This window comes from Accipiter gentilis, chromosome 6 (genome assembly GCF_929443795.1).
Source record: "Accipiter gentilis chromosome 6, bAccGen1.1, whole genome shotgun sequence".
NCBI classification, from domain to species: Eukaryota; Metazoa; Chordata; class Aves; order Accipitriformes; family Accipitridae; genus Astur; species Astur gentilis.
In genome coordinates this window covers 35,222,732-35,243,102 of record NC_064885.1, presented here as the reverse complement: position 1 = coordinate 35,243,102, position 20,371 = coordinate 35,222,732, and the positions used below count along the sequence as shown (strand labels likewise).

General features: G+C 46.8%; 1 long non-coding RNA gene across 1 annotated transcript in view; it reads left to right on the top strand.

The window, feature by feature from the left end:
• LOC126039787 (uncharacterized) overlaps window positions 1-17,880 on the top strand; it is a 49,427-nt gene extending 31,547 nt beyond the window's left edge. The window contains exons 2-4 of the long non-coding RNA XR_007506409.1: window positions 3,823-4,376; window positions 10,830-10,921; window positions 16,633-17,880. This is a non-coding gene — a long non-coding RNA (uncharacterized LOC126039787). The remainder of the gene's footprint in view (window positions 1-3,822; window positions 4,377-10,829; window positions 10,922-16,632) is intronic.
• The last annotated feature ends 2,491 nt before the right edge of the window (window positions 17,881-20,371 follow it).

Here is a 20,371-nt window from a genome sequence, read left to right as displayed (position 1 = left end):
CGTGCTCCAGATGGGCACGTCCCGCAGGCTCGGGGCGGGGGGGCGCGGGCGCTTTGGAAAGGCCACCGAGACACTGAGATTTGTTCTGGGTCAAGCCTCCCCAAACGCCAAAGTTGGGAAACAACTTTCGCAGCGTGTGGCGGGGAGGGAGGAGGGAGGGAGGAGGGAGGGAGGGAGCGGCGGGGCGGCAGCGGGTGCCGCGGTGCGGGGCGCCGGGACTGGGGGGGGGGGGGGGGGGTCGCCGGCCCCGCCGCCCCCCGCTCGCCCCAGCGCATCGCCCCCGTCCCTCCGCTCGGCTCTTCCTCCCCGAGCCCCGGACGCGCAGACAGCACGTTTCCAAACTTTGAAATGCCAAATCACGTTATTGCGGTGGCAGGAGGCTGCTTGCGGATCTGTGACAGCTGAGTTTTCCCTATCGATTATGTGACACTGCAGTTCATTTACACAGCTCAAAAGCTTAAAGACACTGGAGGAGCCCCCGGTTGAACCCGGAATCCTAACAGAAAGTGAATCAACTTTCTGGCCGGTGTTTAAACTGATAGATCAGAACTTAATTCGGAGAGACAGAAAGGGAGAGAAACGACAGCACGGATTTATCTTGCCCAGCGTCCTTCGCTGAAACTTTAGAAACTGCGGCGTGGAAAATCCAGGGCCAAAATGCTAATTAGAAGCAGCGCGTTTGGTGTCCAGATATGTTATGTATTTTAGAAAGCAGATTACAGCGCTTGGGGGGGGGTGCGGGTGCATGAAATACGTGCGTGGGCCGAGGCCGCCGGCGGCTGCGGGCTGCCAGCCGGGCTCCGGGGCAGGGGCCGGGCGGCAGGAGGGGCTGGGGAAGGGGAAGGGGAAGGGGAAAGGGGGGGGGGGGGGGGCATTTTCCTCTCTCACAGGGGGACGGGACCGGCCCCCTTATGCTGCCGGGCCCTTCCCTTGGCTTCCTTAACTGGGGGCTTTCCAGGAGCCAGCCCAGCTCCCGGGCCCTGCTTGCTCCCTCCCCCGTCCTCGCCGAGGTTTCATTACTTGCTGTTAGTGCCTGGAAACAATAAAGGATGTGGGACTGGGCTTTTATTGATTATTTGTCACCCTGTATTTGTCAGTTTCAATAACTTTTCCTGAAGTTTTACTTACGGGCACTTGAGCTTTCGGATTAGGCCAGCTCTGCGGATTGCAGTGAGGGGTAATTATCCGCTGGCCTGCTTCCCTGCAGCCGGAGAGAAAAGAGCATTAACGTATGGAATGGGCAGGATCCGGCTTGAGCCCCCCCCCCCCCCCCCCCAAAGGGCTGCCCTGGCGAGAGGCGGGAGCAGCCGGGAGCTGAGCGCGGCCCTGCCAGCTGCCCCCCCCCGCCCCCGGCCCCGCTCTCCCTGCGCGGGGTGCAACGAGCCCGCGGCCGCTCTCTGCCCCCCGGCTGCTCGGGGCGGGGGGCACGGCTCGGCCAAGGCCCCAAAAAGTCGTCGTCCCCCCTCCCCCGATTTTGGAGGCGAGAGCTCAACCCTCGAGAGACGGCCCCGCTCCCGGGGCGGGGAGCGGAGGGGGGGGGTCCGGGGGGGGGTGTGACACGCGGGACCCACGACGCTGGGGCCCTAACCGGGGCTTTCGGCAGCGGCCAAATCCCCGGGATTCAATTAAAAAGCTGGCTCGCGCCGCTGGCGGGGAGGCGAAGCCGGGGGATTTGTATTATGAAGATCGACTCTTCAAAAACTGCCCGCCTGGCAGCCCGGCCGCGCTCCCGCCGGCGGAGGGGGACCCGCCCGCCCCGGGCTCCCCGGCCGGAGCCCCCGGTGGCGGGGGGTGCGTGGGGCCGGACCCCACGGGCGGCGGGGAGAGGAGCCGCCGAGGGGGCTGCGGGGACCTGCCCGGCGGGGGGTGGGTGGGGGGGTGGCCCCCGCGTCTCTCTCAGCCTTTTCGGGGGTGGGGGTGTCAAACCTTCCTCGGGAGAAAAGACCTTGTCTCTGGGCTTCTTCCTCCTCTACTAACTTTCCTACGTCTCCCAAGCGATGCACGCTGCTCCATACGTGCTCCAGCTCTGCTCGTTTGTAAGCGCACTGAAGGCGAGCTAGCATAATCGTTCCCCGGGCTGGCAGGGTGCCTATCGTGTACGGTATAGCGTTTGATGTACTGTATCTCATAGCACTGCAAGCTAAGAGACGGGCGAACACAGAGTGCCCAGTTACACAGGATTTAATTACAGCGGAATGCATTCTCCATGCTGATTAGGAGAAAAATCAATCGGGGGCTTATTTGCCACAATGAACCAATAAAAAAACAATTTATTAGAGCAATAATCTCAGCCCCAAATGGTCTAAATATCATTGTTCCAATGGCATTGAGGGAATTCAGACTGGAAGTGTTACATCAGGGAGAGCATCAGGGAGTCCTTCTCCAGGAATTCAGGAAGAGTTTCGAACCTCTTCCCAGGGGCTCCCTTGCCGGCCCAGAGATCTCTGAACCAGGGGGTCGAGCTGCCCCGTTTCAGGTGCAGGTGTCTGGGTTGCTGTAGTAGCTACAAGGCAAGATGCTCTGTGGCCCGCAGCTGCCTATTGCTAAGAGGCAAACAGAGCGTACGGCTTCCCACTAGGTCTTAAAGATTTCCTGCTTTCCAGTGATTTATATGTGAAATTCCTAGAAGAGGGGAGGCCACACAAAAGATCCCCAAGCCACAGGCTGAGATAAATGCCTTGTTGTAATATCATTAGAAAAACACCATGCGATGTGCCAAAAAATTCTCTCGGAGGGATGAGGGAGAAAGGCGTTCCCTCGGGAGGGTGCTGAGCACCAGGACCGGGCTGGGGCACGTGGGGAGGACGGGGGGACCCCAGTGCCCTCGCTTCCCCTTTCCCACGTGAAATCGCTCCCTTCTTCTCACGGCGGACTCGCAGTTTGCAGGGTGCTCCTCTGGGAAGTCAGTGGGAGGCTGGAGGGTGCGCGGGCGATGCGGCGCCGGTGGGCCAGGTCACGCCGGGAATTGCGGGGTCCCCCAGAGCCTAAAGTCTGTGACTCAGGAGATGCTGATTTTGCTTCACCGCTTTCTGTAACTCCAGTCATCTCTGTCCCAAACCGGAGAGGACCTCATTTCCTGCTCAGTGCTCTGCCAACCACAAGGTCTTTTCAGAAGGCTGCCAGGGGTGCCTGGCTGCGGGAAGGACAGTCAGTGTTTGTCACTAGGGAATGAGCTGGCATCATAGCTCTAATCTGAGTCAACAACCTGGCTAGCCCTGAGCATGACTTCATAAATCATGCTATCTAATTGAAAGGCACATGCGTATATGTACAGTGTTGTTCAAAAAGGATGCGAAAAAATAAAATAAAGTGCAACAAACGCTTCTTTTCTTCCCACTAGCCTATTAATCAGTCACCTGATTGTTTCACTTTGCATTGCTTCACGCAGAAAAAAAGAGGGAAAACGTAAAACCGTCTTGCATAGCCATACCAAAAACACAAATGAAAAAATTCGTCTCTTAACGAGAGGCTTAGCCTTTTTCTACCGCGTCTCTAATAACAGGAAAACAATCTTTAGGTGTTTTTCATTTAAATTGTTTTCATGTTTAATTCAAAATTGCTAAATAACGTTATCATGTGTCTATGTATCTATTTAGCATCGAGGTGCATGATATTTCAAAGCCATTGAACCAGTTTTGAAAGGAGAAAGAGGCCTTCACCATGCCTGTGTTCACTTTTAAAAATGTTGGTTAATATACATACGCTGGCCTGCCTTTTTCTTATCCTTCCAGCAGAAATGAAAAATAAATCTGGGACAAAAGTTCGGTTACGCGCTTTTTGCTTTTCACACCCAAATCTCCTGCTTTATTTTTTCACCCACAGGATCTGTGGGATCTCCCCCTGTGAGAGGCAACTCAGCAGCTCCGTCCCCTCTGCCATCTCAGCGCTGCCAGCGGAGAAGCCCAGGAGGAGCGCAGAGCAGTGGCTGAGCAGCAATTTGAATATTCATATTTGACTCTTCAAACAACAGAAGATACTTCAAAACCATGTGTGAGACAAAAATGACATTAAACTTTCAATCATTAAATCTCTGTTTAGCTGTACTCCCGAAATGAGCAGTTCATAACAAACGGGGAATTCTGATTGACAGTTTGCCATCAGGAACCCTTAAGTAGGATTTTTCCAGCTATAACACAGTGTACTCTTCAGTGCTCCCTTTCGCAAGATGCTATTTCAAGTGTAGGAGCACGAGGAAAATTTACATAAAAGCCTCATATATAATACGTGATTGCTCTGAAATTAAGAAGCACCAGTTTTCCCCTTATTGTTTTAGAAATGAAGAGTGCACTTTGTTTTCTTGTTTACTCAGTGCGCTCTCTGATCCCTTGATGTGTTTCAAGCGTTTTCTGTCAGCGTCACAAGACCTTGCTTACCAGGTAAATTTTATGTGTAAAATGACTGGTGTTCAAAGTGCCTGAAAAAAACCAACATAACGATGTCTGACAACTTTTCTTTTTTTTTTTTCTTTTCTCTTAAATAATATTTCATGGTACATTAAATGGGTTACGCATTCTCTTCTTAAGAGACCAAAGCAACATATTGCCGCATACTTAATGTTTCATCAGGCAGCTAGTTTTTAAAAGGAAAAAAGCCGAAGGCAGCATGGAATCCTTCCCTGACCCTTTTCTCAGTTTGTTCTGAATTTTATAAGGAACGGTAATAATTTGGAGACAGATGCAGAAAGAAAAATAAATGTTATTTCACAATAAACCTCTTAGTGTGTCATTGTGATCGCAGGCAGATACTAGAAATGCTACGCGTTAAATCCACCGAACGTTACTTTTTCAGAAGTCAAAACGTTTTTAGCCAAACTGCTTTTTTTGATGTTCACTTTGGATGTACCAGTTAGAGCCAGAGCAGCCCAAGGAGAGAAGCAAACAATTAAAACATTTACGTATTTGAGTCTTGATAGACATCCCTACAAGGTAGGTTTTAACATTTTTTTTCTTCTTAATTTTTTTTCTTTTTTTTTTTTTTTTTTTTTTTTTTGAGTAAGAAGGATAAGCTTGGAGTGCCCAGTCACCGTGGTAACTGCCAGAAAAATTCTCCTGAAGTTTGAAGAGGTCAGCTAACGGGGTCAACAACTCTGGCCTCTCTCTGAGCTGGGCCTGGCAGGCTCCATCCTGCGGTTGGGGTGTTAGCGCAGGCTGAGCCCTGGGAGGTGGACCATTCCAGCTCTGATATAAATTTTTTGAGTCAGTTCACGGCCTGGACTCTCCAGGTGGCCTCCAAAATCGATTGTGACCTTGTGACCCTGTCTAACGGAGGCATAGCATCCAACCTAAGTAAGGATTTAGCCAGGAACGACAGCTTTCCACTGAGTGTTATTGGGGACAGTACAAACAGTTTTGGAAGCAAGGAGGTAGGTATGAGGAGTAGAGGTCATTAAAAGCATATTAAAAAACAATTTTAAAAATCCTTGTTAGTGGAAAGTTTTTATTAGCAATAACCCTTCCTTAAATAAACTCTTCCGGCAACTATTTTTTTTCTTCCCTAACAACATTGTATCAAGTGTTTCAGTGGATTAATATAGGAAAAACTGGCACTTTATATATTCCAGACCAAACTAGTATTTTATCTACCTCTGGATTTTGAACTTGTAAATGAAGCTGACTGGCATGTTAAACTAGATGTCTGTGAAGCATGGGTTTTTTCTTAATATCGTAAAAACCAGGAGGCTGCTTAGTAACGCAGGTTGTTTATTTTAGGAAGTAACTTCTCTAATATGTGCATTCTTTTTAGATGCGCAAGGCTCTTAATCCGTGTAATTTTATTTTTAAACCAGGAAATTAAGTAACATGCAGAATAGTGTGGAATGAAGGTGTGAGAGTTTCACAGGCTAGTTCCTGTACTGATTTGTAATACAAATAGACGAGCCACAGATTTGGTTATGTATTTTCGTAAAAGAAACTTGCGGTCACGGTAAGATTGTATTTATAGAGAATATGATGTTTTTTCCTTTAAGATTTTAAGCGACAAATGGTGTGGGGGAGGGAGAGGCTGCTGCAGAGGTCTGATTTTGTTATCAAATCTAGAAACTTGCCCTTCTGAGCAAGTGGATTTGCTCTTGTGTTTTATTCCCGCTCCTGCAAAGCCTCAGCTCTGCATGCATTGCTCACATGAGTAATGGGTAGTCATCAGCTGAGTAAGTGGAACTACACCGAGGAGCAAGGTCCAGTCTCCCAGGTGGAAACTGCTCTCAGACTTTAAGTGACTTTAAAACTGCTCTGAAGGAAGAAAATTGCGTTAATATTTGCTCCCGGTCTTAGAAAAATTATGCAAACTTATCCCAGCGGGAATCTTGCCCAAACACTTCTTGTGCCTCACAGGAGAGGGCCCGGCTCTGACGTCCTTCTTCCCAGTCGCCTACCTGTTGAGCAGTTCCCCTGAGGCTGGAGGGGCTGCGCGGAGATGGGGCTATTCAATATGGTTCAGGACGAGAGTCTGAGCTGCTCTACATGCTAAATCTCACTGCACTGCTGAGAAGTCCCATAGGTTACAACAGCAAGAGTCTCTAGCTTTTATGTGCAGTAACACCTTGCTCTGCAGAAAGTCCGCCAAAATCCACGGATGCCTGTTGGCCAGGGTCCTACCTCTCAGACGGTTGGCATTATCTGCTCCGGTGGGATTACTTGAAGAGCAGGAGCTTAATTACTAGGAATAAGAAGGGGGGCAGAACTGTGCCCTAAAATAATTCAGGGCCCAGACCCGCACATGCAGATATCAGTGGTGACACTCTATTTAATTCCACCCTGAATACCGATCGTAGTTTGTTGTTGCTGTCGGTTTTTAGCAGAACTGTGCTGAAAACAGTTTATTCACATTAGCGAGTGTGTTGATTCAGGGGAGAGCCTCGTGTGACTAAGATTGGCAAGACACAGCCTACAGCCTTCGGTGAGGACCAGCACATTTGCTCGGTTTTCAGCAAAAAGCATTTAAAAATAGGAATGATGAGCAGCTGGAAGGTGAATCTTCAATATTTTTAAAAGCATCTGCAGAATTTTTAGCAGCTTTTTTTTTTTTTTTTTTTTTTATACTTACATCTCCTTTGTAATGTGAGCATACAGTGTTCCTGTCCTACCTGACGAACAGGTGATCACTTCTAAAACAGATGATACAACTATTCCACTGAAACTTTTAGACAAAAGTTACTCCTAATTTGGCCCAAAGCCTCAGGCTTGGAATGAGGAATCGTTGGCAGAGGGAACACGACAAGGGGATGTCAAGAGCTTGGACTTGCTGTCAATTCTTTAGTGTTGATTTCTGTAGGTCCTATTGAATTTATAATCAACTACGAATCTACAAATGTCGCTCGAAACAGGTCCTGGGCTTGCACCTTTGGTACCTCTTCACATTGTTCAGTTGTTCATCCACATCCTGGGATGTGGAGGGCCTGGAGGTGCATAAGTTAGCAGTAGCTGCAGTGGAACTATTCATCTTCCTCTTCCCCTTCAGCTCAGTGAAGTACTCGCTCAGATTCATTTGATTCCTTAAAGTATTTTCTGAAGCACAGGCTTTTTTAGTTTTAACAGCACGATATGGAGGAATGGGCTTTAATACAGTATTAGAGACGAACGCTCAGAATCACCAAGGCTCTGGACTGGTGGTTCCCAGCCTCTGTCCTATGGATCACTGATCATCCATGAGGCCTTGGCAAGTTTGCTGCAGGTGGTCTGTGGAACTGTATTAAATAATAATGTTCACAGTCTTCAATTAAAATTTTGATGAGAAGAGTGTGTGGCAGTCTGCAAGAAAATCTGAGAGCTGAGAGTAATCTACTAGCCTGAAAGCTCTGAGGATGTCTGCTTTACAGGAATGCGTCTCAGCCTGTGGTCCACGAGGCATTAGAAGGTATTTTGAGAATGTTTTCAAATTAAATACATGCCCAGTTACATGAATGCCCTTTATTACTCATGCAAGCAAGCAGAAGAAAAACACCCCCCCCCCAATCAAATGAATCAAAAATCAAAAGAAGAAAATAAAAGTAATAAATGAGCACTGAAGCCTCAGCCTAGTTTGTGCGTGCTTGTACCTAAACCCCGCGCTCCCAGCGCTCCGCAGAGACCGAGAAGCACCGCTCTAGAAAGCAGCATGTTGCCACAGCCTGGATCAGGGCTGACAAAGGTCTGCGCGTTCTGGAGGAAGCAGGGAGGGCAAGCGGGCGCCGGGACTTACAGGTGTGCTGGCAGAAGGTCCTGAACAAGTACCGCATTTCCTTCGCCTTTTACTTTTCCTCTCTGCTTTGAGTGTGCGCGCTGCTGATGTGCACAGGAAAAGTCAAACTAATTCTGATACTTCTCCCTATTCTGGGCGGGCTAAATCGGAGAAAGCACCTACGGCAGCCTTTGTGGAAGGGTTACAAAATATAGGTTGATACTTTAGGAGCTATAGGAAGTTCTTAATCCTTCCCTGCCTACGGGACTGTCATTTATAGACCCGCTATTGTCTCATCTTTTATAAGGATGCTTCCTTACATTAAGGTTCCAAGAGCGACTGGACTTTGCCATTGTTCACAGCTATTTCAGTCTGTGGCTTAATGCACATCCAATGTTCTGTTTATGCTTTCACTGCTCTCCTACGCAGCAGACTGTAGCTACACGCTGGCTTAGGTGACATAATTCTCAAAACATTCATTTCTGTGTTTCTTTTTTTTTCCTGATTTGTCTGTGCATCTTGATTTTGCATTAGCCTAGTTTATTACAGGTAACGTGATTAAGCACGTGGAACTTTATGCATTTATTTGGTCATTCCATGTTCAGCTCTTGTTTGATGAACGGGCACGCTTGCTTATAAAAATGCTTCTGTGTGTTGTTTTTCCACCAGGTTAAATGCTTTTTAAAAAAAAAAAAAAACCAGCCCAAACCTCTTACTATATAACAAGAATGAATTCAGCCATGGGCAGACAAAATGGCAGTGTAGATTATTTTGGATGTATAAAATCGAGCTTGAGGTTAGTGGTGGTTTAATTACAGGATTTTTTTATTGCTATTCATACAGACATCCATTGTTTTCTGCTTTGATTTATCTCCAGCTCAGCCCCCTTCAGAACCCCATTTCTGGCAATCTCAGCAACACGTGGGGGTCTGGCAGCTTCTGCAGACATTGCCATCTTCCCTGCACTGCTCCTTCTTCTCTGCTGTTACACTAGCTCCACAGCCTGTCATTTCTCAGAAGCTCTTAATGACGCCTTCCCTCTGTCATCTGCCCCACGGCTCTTCCAGAATCAGATGCTTTTGTCAAAGTTTTTCAAACCGGTCTAGAAATAGATACTGAAATAAAGGCAGGTGATCTGGTGATCTGGTGACGTTCTGCCACTGCCTTCCTACCCTGCCTTGGGCAGATTACAGACCTTCTCCGGAGCTCGGCTCGTTGTCCATAAAATAAGAATAGTACTAACAACTTTGCAAAGTGCTTTTAGATGTCCGAAAGATATGATGCAAATTAAAAGCTACCTAGATTTTGTCAAACCTAACTCTATCAAACACTCTCCAGCTTCTCCACTGCTGTCTTTTCGCTGCTGAAGATTTGCTGATAAGCCTTTTAGAGTCCAGATTTGCCTCATGCCTTGCACATAGTGACGTTTGGGCTTTTAAATTACCCTCGTGTTCATAACACACATAGCAGGGCTGATAGTTTTTTCAACACGCATTCTCGCTTTGCTGAAAAAAACCCAACCCTGAACAAACTACAACCAGGCTGATGATGCACGGTCTCGAGTGCCGGGTAACCTTTGTGTGCTCCAGGCAGCGCCCAGCTTTATCGTGGTCATTAGTGGGCCAGCGCACATCGAAATGTATCATCTATTCCTTCCTGAGCCCAGTTACGCCTTGCTTAGCAGTTCCTCTCGCTGGTGAGTTGCTCTTGTAGTTTCCAGTTATGTAACCCATCTCATTTTGTGAATATGTGAATTTAACAGCTGTCAGTGTCAGCAGCGGTTGTGGGGGGTGGTTTTTTTTTTTTTTTTTTTTTTTTTTTGGCAAGCTGGCATTACTCATCAGTCTCATGGTAGTTTTGTTTGAAAAATGCTTGTGTTAGAAAAAGTGGATTTATCAGCTCAGCACTGTATGGTGCTAGCATGCAGCACAACAAAAGACAAGTGCTCATTTCAGTAACGCTTGCAGCATTTCATGGGGCCCCCAAATAGGCTGAACAAGGCTTCTCTGGCAACTAACCCCAAGTACAGTGGGAAACTGTTAAAGTGGCAGTGTCACTGCCTGGAAAAGGGATTTGGTTTTCTTCCATCGTCTATTGCTGCTTTTTTTTTTTTTTTTTTTTTTTTAATAAAGACTGTGAACTACATTAGGAATGTCACTGAATATTGGAGAAAAAAGAGGCCTAACTGAAAATGTTGTGCTCTTAGAGGTGATTTTTTTCTCGTGATTTCTTGAGCATAGACCAAACTGTCAGTCTGTCCTTCCCAAAGTGGGTCTGTTCCATGGGGAAAATAAGATACTTGCAGCTTTTTCAAGTAATACTACGAAGTTCAGTCGTGCTGCAGCCTTTCAGGGAGAACTCATTCTCTTTTTAAATCAGTTTATTTTCAGAATGATTTGCTGCACTTACACTTTCTTTTGTAACTGCTCTTCCTGAATGCAAATACAACCTGGAGAGTTTTCTGTATTTAATTGAATCTGTCAGGTGGTTAAAATCATGTTTTAAAAACAGGATTACATACTGCAAATGTGTCAAACCCTTTGTTCACATATATTTAGAACAAATGTATTTTTCAGTATTTATTTATTTATTCTCTCTGTTTACACTCCATACAGATGGTGGAGATAAACCAGTGAGTTTCATTTTTGCTGAAAAATTGTCTTTTACATTTTCAGGTTTTCACGTACAGGCAAGACGCTACAAACCCCATGTGACAAAGATCAGAGGGAAATACTTATTTGAAGAAATCTTTGTCATTAGCTGTATTGTAAGTTTTATAAAAGGTCCTATTTTATAAAATGCAAATTCTGGACTAATTGTTCCTCTGCAAGCCTGTACAGTCTCTGTAGTCGCATAGTTAATCTACTACCCACCTCTACTCAGGTATCCAACAGATGTTAGACCCGGGTAAAACATGTCTTCACAGATCAGTTACATGTATTTTTAACTTTTATTTGCTAAAATGTGATTGTTTACCGTAACTTGCATCCAGACAAATGTATTTAAACGTGCACACTTTTAAGGCTGCACAATAGGCAAATGCATACCCCCGCAGGGACACACACACACACACGTTTCTGCGTGTTCACCTCCCCCAGGTAGGTGTGCTCCAGTCCCCGCTGTGGCTGGGTGGGAGGAGTGGGTGCACGCAGCTCCCATCTCATCCGCCCGTTCCCCGTGGACAGAGGTGGCTACACTGAACTGTCTGCTCTCTGCAAGGACAGAGGTTTGCGTTTATCAGCTGCTGGAAAGCCTGTAACACTTCACACAGAGACCTAGAAGCCAGAGAGATAAATGCACCCTGGCATCACGTCGTGTCTGCACACACAACGTGCAGCCCCTCTAGCCTCCACGCCCCTGCCCGCAGCGTCCTGCAGCATCCCATGGGCATACACGAAGCAGCCACCTCTGGATACCAAGAGCTTGCTGTGATTAGCACGCCGGCTTTCAAACCTGTCTGAAGACAGTGCTGCGGTACCTGGTAAGGGGTTTGCATTTCAGCTCGGTACCCAGAAAACTGGGTACTTTCTAGAGGGTTTCCAAAGTAGCGTGGACAAATTGGAGACCCTCGGTCCTTAGCCAGACCAGGCACAGATAACATACCTCAATGATGCTTCAGGGATGCAGGGAAGATGTTCAGGAGTTCTTTCTCCCTTGACTGCAGTAAATTGGAAAGCTATGGGGAGGGACCAAGAACAGGCTGGGGAGCCAGGCTTTGAGGGCATGGAAACTGTTGAAGACCTTCCATCACTGAGACTCTGATGTCCTCTATCTTGTTCCCACCCAGGGCAAAGCCCTGCGGAGACCGCTCACTGCCCCCCCGGGGCTATTAGAGAATGCTGTTTCCTTCATGACTCACTGTACCCTCACGTCTGTAGCTCATCCTCTGGGGCCTGGCACAGCACTCTGGGCCAGGTACACCGCAAGATGACCCTGGTGTAAGAGTGTAACTAAGAAATGCAGTTGGAAAGGCCAAGAAAAGATTCTATCAGTAACTGTGTAAAGGTGGGGGTGACTGTTCCGGGATCGAGAGCAGGTACTGAAACATTTCTCCCACACCTACCGCAGCAGTTGTGGTTGTTGACTTGAGTGACAGGGGAATGGGAGACTGGGATGTCTCAGCCCAAAGTCCCTTAAGCCTTGGCTTGATGGGTCAGATTTGAACACAGCCAGAGCCTATGACATTAAAGGCTTTATAAAAGCAACAGTGCCAGTTTAAAACCAACCTCCCACATTACCAGCAGCCCCAGCAGGTGTAACGTGATCCAGCAGCCCAAGCCAGTGAGTAAACAAACTGCTGCTTTCTGGACAAGTTGCACCAGAGAAATGCTCCTAACCAGGAATTCCAGGGGGTATTTGTGCGAAGTGGGCTGTGCTGCCATCGAAAGGCCTGTGAAAATGGACAGGCTCCTGTATCTGTTAATTCTCCTTATTCCACACAGGTTTTTCCCTCTACACCCAAAACGAGGTAGGGGAAAAATTGTAGGGAAAAATTTCCCTAATACGCCTGTAAAGTTTAGTGGGGCTGGGCCTGATCTGGCTCCTTGAACTTCAGTGGGGTCTGTTGCTGGGTTTCCCTAAGCCAGAGCAAACAATCCTACTGCTTCAAAACTGCCAAGCCAGTCGGTGGCATTTAACGTTGTCCCCAAGGAAGCTGCTTCCCTGCTCTTCCCTTGGGTTCCCAGTCCCACCTCCAGTAGGCGATATTAATTTAAGGGCTTTTTACTTGGCTACAACATTGGTCGCTTTTTCCTCCTTCAACGCCAACGCTTAAGCCTCCCAGCTATGGTGAATTCATCCTCCATAGACAGCCTTCCTGTACCCAGACCTTCTCTGGCTGTTCCCTTGGGTCCAGCTGAACAGAGGTCGACTGCACCATTTTAGATCGTCTCGGTGTTACTGCCTGGCTCCCTGGCTGGGAGAAGTGCATAAAAGGAAAAAAGGCGCAACTGTCCAAGTAGAGTCTGGACCTTGACAGGCAGTATCGGCTTGGCAGGCTCTAAGACGCAGCGCAGAGTCCTGGGAGTGTGCAGACCGTGGGCATGCTGCGCTGAGGTAGCAGCAGTCCAGTTCTGCTCCCGTGTTTCTGCCTCCCAGCCTGGGTCCCATCCTGCCCCAGAGAGCCTCTCCCCCCTCCCCATGCCCACGCTCTGGTTACTCCTGAGTTATGATAACATATAAGCAGCTTAGAGAATTCTTATCGGAATAAGTTGAACACAATGCAACATTTAACTCTTAATGACAGCCACCTCTGACTGTGAGTGACACGTTATAAATTATGTTTGAACTGGATTTTTTTTTTCAGAGGCAGATATTCCCTCTGCCACCCAGTCAGCCCTGTAACGTTGCACTTGTGGCCTTAATCCCACTTGGATGTGTGCCCCGCTGCCTCCACTTTCCGTCACTTGGGTACTTTAGTATTCTTGAACAAGTGAACAATCTTTGTTTCTGTACCTTATTAGGCCAAAGACCATAGCAGCTAGCGATGGCATCAGCAGGCCCTGCAGGCAGGATTCTCTGCAGACACAGCCAACCTCCAACAAACCCCTTTTTATCCTCCTGTTTCTAGGAAGAATTATGATGGTGGTGCCCTGCTGTTGATCAGTCAAATCTGTGGTAGGCCTAGAGATAAGTCCTGTAAGTGTGGTGTACTGTAAAACAGCGGCTCCCATTCATTAGTGGCTTGTGTGTAATAAACCACCCAAAGGAGGGGGGTGGGGAGGGAGAGGGACGAGCAGCTGCAGTATGCAGGAACAAACAACACAACTCATTCTTGGGAGCCAAAACTTTCTAATTTGCTGCTGGGCTGCTGGGAGCACTCAAATTCTTTCTGATAATACGCTCGTGCCCTCGGTGTCTCTCCCTGCGTTTCCCGAGTCCTGCTCTCTCGAGGTCCCCGAGTCTGGGATAGTTTCACTTTGAACCCAAAACACAGAGGGTAGTTGAGCGGGGAGGAGGGGAACGCCTCGGCCGCCCAATGTTTGCAGACTCCGGCTTAAGAAAGCGGTAGACTCGGAGACAAGTCGTTCTGCCGGGGAATGGCTGTTGCACATATCTGCTTGTGCAGTGAGTAAACAAAGCATCACATGGGCTGCAGAGCGAGCACGGGACGCGGAGCAAACCCATGCGTATCGAAGGCATGCAGGGGGAACGGAGGATCTCAAACGTTGTTACTGAGTTAGAGCCGGGTGGAGCGTTTAGAAACTCCTATCTCCCGAGAGGCAAAACCCCCAAACAAACCTCAAATCAGTAATAGCTGAAAAATTATTTGGCTGAATTTCTCCTGTTTTTCCACAAGTTCCTGTAAATATTTATGATTCTATTTCCCCGTTGAAGCTGCTTATAGGCATGTGAATTTACATGGAACCTGCTAAGTGTAGCGTAAGCTGTTGCATGTGTTGAGGCATCAGTAGTTCCTAATACATGCGTAGCTGTGAACACAGTGGTGCTTTAGGATCTCAGCCTTGGACCCTCCAACTGCTGGTAGAACATTTCAGACCAGGAACTGAAATTACTGCGTGTTGCACAACTGCTTTCATAGACCAGACCTTTGTGCTAATGTTTGTATTGTCACAGGAAAATGAAATTATTTGCAGATAGATGCTGCGGTGGAGGAGCGCCGTACCCTCGCAGCAGATGACAGTGACTGCTTTTTCACAGGGATGTGCCAGGCTGTGACGGTGCTTGGACTGCCTCCTAACATTTGTATAGACAAGGGCTACTTTAATGGCAAATTCGGGCTTGGGCCAAACTGCAAGTACTTTTTATGTAGACAAGGCAAAATCGCAGATTTGAGGTTTTCCCCTTTCCTCCAGGAGGTCCAGCTTGCTTTCTCCTCTCTGGGAGGAGCTGAGCTGTGAGTTGCCAGAGTCTTAAGCTCTGAAATGAGAGGTGCTTCTGCCATACTGCTGCTTGGTAAAGTTACCCAGTGAGTTGAGGTAAAAACATCCCGAAGAGCCCTTGCTTGCATCCACAAAATGGTGTTAACTAAGCCTGGGCACAAAATGGTTTTCTTATCTTTTGAAAGTTTAGGTAGTGCAGTTTATGTAGCCTGCCACTATGAGTTCTGGTTGTGGCATTCTGGTGTTTTTGACAAAAGTCAAAGTAATTTGGTGAATTGATTTTCCTTTCCCAAACTTAGGTAGGTAGGTAGGTAGGTGCCTTTATAATCAAAATTCTCGGGGCAGTGCCCATTTTCAGCATGGAGCCTGATTTCACTGTGCTGTTTCCAGGATTTCCAGCTAGAGGAGGATTTTATGGGAATGTCTCCATGACTTTTCAAAGCAAATTGCAAAGGTAACACCTCTGGTAATTGCTGCATGTCTTCACTGTAGACATAGATGGATCTGTAGGAGAGAACCATCACCTGGAAAACTCCAACGCTGGTCAGACAGACCTGCTCCCCGACAGTAAGCAGCACACAATAGTTACCTGTCTGTGATCATGTTGTCAGCAGAAAGTCTGAAGTTATAGGTGAGACCAGTAAATTGAGTGAATGTGCTGGGCAGGTATGAAATCAGGGGAGGGAGAAGCCATGTAATCCTTTCCTTTGCAATTAGAGCTGCAAAATAACCCCGGGGCCAGAGCACTCGCGCAAGGAGCAATTAGACAAGCTAGACAGTGAGAAAAGCTAAAAATAGTAAATAATCTGCCTCCAGAAAAATACCTCGAATCATTAGAAAAGGATGTTTTATGAATTTCCTGGGAATCAGTTACTGCTTTTATAATTTCATAGTGTTCTGCTAGAAGAGCTATATTCTAACTGTTGTTTGACAGAGGTAAACATGAGTAACCCAACTCTCTTTTACATGAGACACTGAAAAAAGCTGAGTAAGTCCTGAGATTTTCATATCTAACCAACCGAAATTGGGGGAAATGAATCGGTTCATACTGAACTGAGGCAAAATATGCCTCAGAGCTCTTTTAAGAAAAGCAGTCTAATAATCTGCAGGTAAAAAATGATTTATTTTGGGTTATTTAATGACTCAACCCAGCTTTCTTTAAAAAAGGATGTATGAATCAATGATATTCATCCATTGGCTGAATCCAAACTATTATAAAAACTGTCCTTTTAGAAAGTATATTATTTGTGAAAGGATGACAACGGCTGACTTATTTTGCAGCACTCCTGAGCTGGATGAAATGTAAAAACAAAAAGGCTAATCAGAGCAGGATATTTTTAGTCCTTTGCAGGGAACTATATATGATGCTATTAATTAAGAATGTCTCTTAAGGGATGGTTTGACTGTTTCTTGCAGAGAAATTAAATTTCTGATGCAATTTTTTAAATGTAAAAAAATTCAGACCTGAGGCTTGCAAGCAGAAAAAGTATGTTCAGAATTAGCTTTTTACTAATACAGGTAAGAAAGGGGTTACAGTTTGCTATGATTTTTTTTTTTTGTTGGTAACTTGTGTAATACTGTATGAAAAATGTTGTGAACAGTAAATTACATTCTGTTCTGTCTTTCCTATCTACAGGAGATAATTCAAGAGGAAGAAACCTGTATGAAATGAAACAGCAAACTCTAGGGTATCTGTGTGCACATACACACGCGTATGCGTGTACCGTTGCTGGCGTGCTTGTTTCCAAGTGGAAGTTTCAGTGATGGATGACTTAACATAAACCGCAAGCGTATGGCAGGCTGATTTGCTGTGGTGCCTGCTGCTTATTTCATGAGCTGCTCTTTCCCACCCCAAGCAAGCATAACGTCTTGCAGCGCTGTCAGCACCCCACCAGCCTCATGATGGGGACGCGCTGTCGAAATTCCAGGAGCTCTTTTCCCGCCGCTGACTTGGAGCCGAAGCGACTTTGGTGGTGAAGAGGCTGCGTGGGGGCCGGCCGGGCTCTCGGGGTGCTGCGCAGTAGTGGGAGGCACTGGTGGCCCTGAGGTCCCGCGGGTGCTGAACACCCGAAGGGTCTCGTGCAGCGTTGCATCCACGTGTGTCACGTGCATGCGGGCGCGTGAGCGCGGTGGGTGTTTGTTCGTCTGGCTGCCGGACACGTGGTGACCGGGGCCGCGGAGGGTGGCTCTGGGGCTGCTCGAGTTGCCGAGATCCACCCCATCCCTACGGCTCTGTGCAGTCCCCTGGCCTCTGTGAAACTGTGCCCAAAATTTCTTCGACATACGAATTTAATATGCTTTCAGACTTGACAGCCTCCTTTTAAATGAAAACATTTATATTGAGCAAAGGCACGTTTGCCTCTCCAAATAAATGGAATTACGGTTCCAAGATCTGACTTAATCCTGAAGTTCTTACGTCGTACAGTAAGCAGAAAAGAAAGAGGATTGCTCGGAGGAGCAGGGGGTTAGCAGCATCAGGCTCCGCTTTATATCATCTTCCTTGTTTTCCTTCTGGTATTTAATATACCTTTTTCAGAACTCCCACTCGCTGCTTATAACAAAGTCAAAGTAACTTGACATCGATTAACTAACGGCAAACAAACTAATAACTGAAAACAATGATGGATAGTACAGAGAGTGCCCGTCCAGCTTTCCTGCTAGGAAAATTCAAGGGTTGTTAAACAAACCAAAAACGCTGTTCTCCCAGATGTATTTTTATCATAAAGTGATGTCCTTTTTAAATTCGTTTCAGGAATTTTGTCAAATGCATTGTAACTCTTTGTTCTTTTTCTACATTGTTTTCTTTGTGAAACTGTATTTCAAATCTGCATTGACATTTCAAAGGATTTGAGGGAAGATGTTTACAAAGTAATGGATCCATTCGTATTTGTTATATTTCTAAAAATGCAATTTTTGATCAGATAACATTAAAATATTTTTGTATTAGTTTTTGTGTGTTTTGGTGACGTTTATATATTTCTAGTTATGATTTTGGTACCTGATCCCATGTTAGGAAAATGGGATCAAAAGTTTTATTGTTCCTACAAGTCAATCTGTTCTGTAACCCCATTGCTGGTCTCGGTAAACTCTGAATGCAATGATTTGGATTTTGATTTAATTTTTTTTCTGCTAAAGCCCCGAGGTACCTGTATTCCAGTTGGTAGACTGCATATTGAGGACATCTAAAGCTGAAAGAAGCCTGGGCAAGAAGAGTAGTTTGTTTAGTGGATGTATTCAAATGAATCTCCAGCAAAGACTAAAATGAAGAGTGAATTAGATTTACTGTGGCAAAGTTTCCTTCGTGGGCTGCAAAAAAATATGTACAGAGAAAGTTTTGCAAGCTTCATTTCAAAGCTGAACCCTCTTGTGTGGGGAAAAAAAAAAAAGAAATCCCTCTGAAAGATGAGACTTAGTTTTTCCTGTGCAAAGAGGACACCTGGCCGGTACTTCGTACACTGCTCTATCGTGACCCTGTAAGGGGATGTTGTACGTGGACAAAAATTGGGCCCCGCAAATTACATGGTCAGCGTTAGAGGCCGAGGTGAAGCTTTGTTTCTTGCTTCTGCCTAGGCTGAGCTTTCATGGGAGCCCAACTTGATGTAACGGGGGGGTTCTGCAATCCCTTACTGCCTGCACCTCCCTGTCCTCTCATCCCTCGCGGCACCTTCCCATCCCTCCCTCCGTCCGACAGAACGCGGGGATGGCTTTCTGCCAGCTCAGCCCACAGACCTGGCTCCGTGCGGGGTCAGGGCAGCGGGGACCCAGCTGGGGCTGCCACCTGCCGCAGACCCACCGGGACCCCAGGGCACCCTCCGGGGCTGTTTGGGCAGACGGGAGCCGGTGAAACCCCTCGTTGTCCCTGAGCTCGGGGGCGGCGGTGGCCTGCGTCAGCCGATGTTCCGCCTGAACCCTCCTACCTGCGCGTCTGGGGTGGTCTTGGGCAAACATCACTTTCTTCAAACAGGTTTATCGGCTGTGGTGCCTGTTTTTTGTGCCCAGGGCCAAACCGAGCCAGAAATACAGGGGATTTCCAAGCGGCCTCTCCACTCCATTGCAGGGTCTGGCTCTTGCTGCTGTAACTCTGAAGTGATATGAACAGCCCACGGTAAGAAAATAAAGCAGCGTTTTAACCTTTTGCTGCTGAAAGTGATCAAAAGCAACGTTTAAATTGAAAAGAAAGTGTTTTTTTCCTGACAGAGATGTTGCGTGAAACATTTTAGCCGGTTCCAGGTTGAGACCCGCTCACTTTTTCTTTTTAGATTCACATTTAAACTAGTTTCTATTCAAAGTTTTTAAAGGGACATACACAACGTCATTCTTCAGCATGGCATTTGAGTCTCACCCCCTATTAGGAAGGATACCTTAACCTCCCTGTTGCTGAAAAGACCAGAGAGAAAAATAGCTCGTTTTTTTGTACATCGCTTCACATGGTCACTTGGTACTACTTGGAGTAAAGTGGGTTCATTGTAACTCCTCTGCTTCGTATTTCACGTTTCGGTTTGCGTGGGACTTTCTGTAGCTGTGCAGACATGGACAGAGAAAAAAATGAAAAAGCGAGGAAAACTCTGCCCTCAAAAAACCCACCATGTGGATTATATGAGCTAGACACAGGCGGGCTTATGTGAAAAGTAGATTGTTTTGTAGATGATTTTGGGCACTATCAGGTTATCAATGTCCCCCTAAAAAAAAAAAAAAAAAAAAAAAAAAATCAAGCTAAACCATCCCTATGTGCCAGTGTAATGGTATTACAAACTGGTTTCACAGAAACTGCTTTAAACACAGCTGTGAAATCAATGTGGGCAAATCTGTGAATTTTTTTCTCTTAAGTTTTTTAAAGCAGAAATCAAGGAAGGGTTTTTTTTCGTTTGTTTGTTTTGTGACAGGGAAACAGACCACAGTTATGCAGAACAAATACGTTGTTAAAGTATTCCCTACCTATGTCCCTATCTTACTCAAGCCATTCCAACCAAAAGCTTTTGTAAGCGTGTGGGGGCAGCACTGACCTTTTAATTCTGTTTATATGATGACTAGAAAAAATAAATCCCTGGTCGAGGAGGACCTGAACTTGTAGGAATTGCCTCAAGATGTTTTCAGCAACTATAACTTGAGGCGTTTCTGCAGGCGGCCAGCCCTGCTCCAGCGCTCCCAGCTGGCAGCAGGCACCTGCGGGGTTGTCACTGGTTTGAGGGAGACACGAGGGCACAAGCGCTGGTCCCAGTAGGCCTCGGAGATGGACAGTGCTGAGGTCCTGTGCCTGTGCCCACTTACGCACGGCTCAACACCTTCACAGGTGCAGTTTTGCTCCTGCCAGCGCCGAAACCCAGCACCGCGGCTGGTGGTTGGGCCGTGGTTCCTGGGTTGCTCTTTTGCAGCCG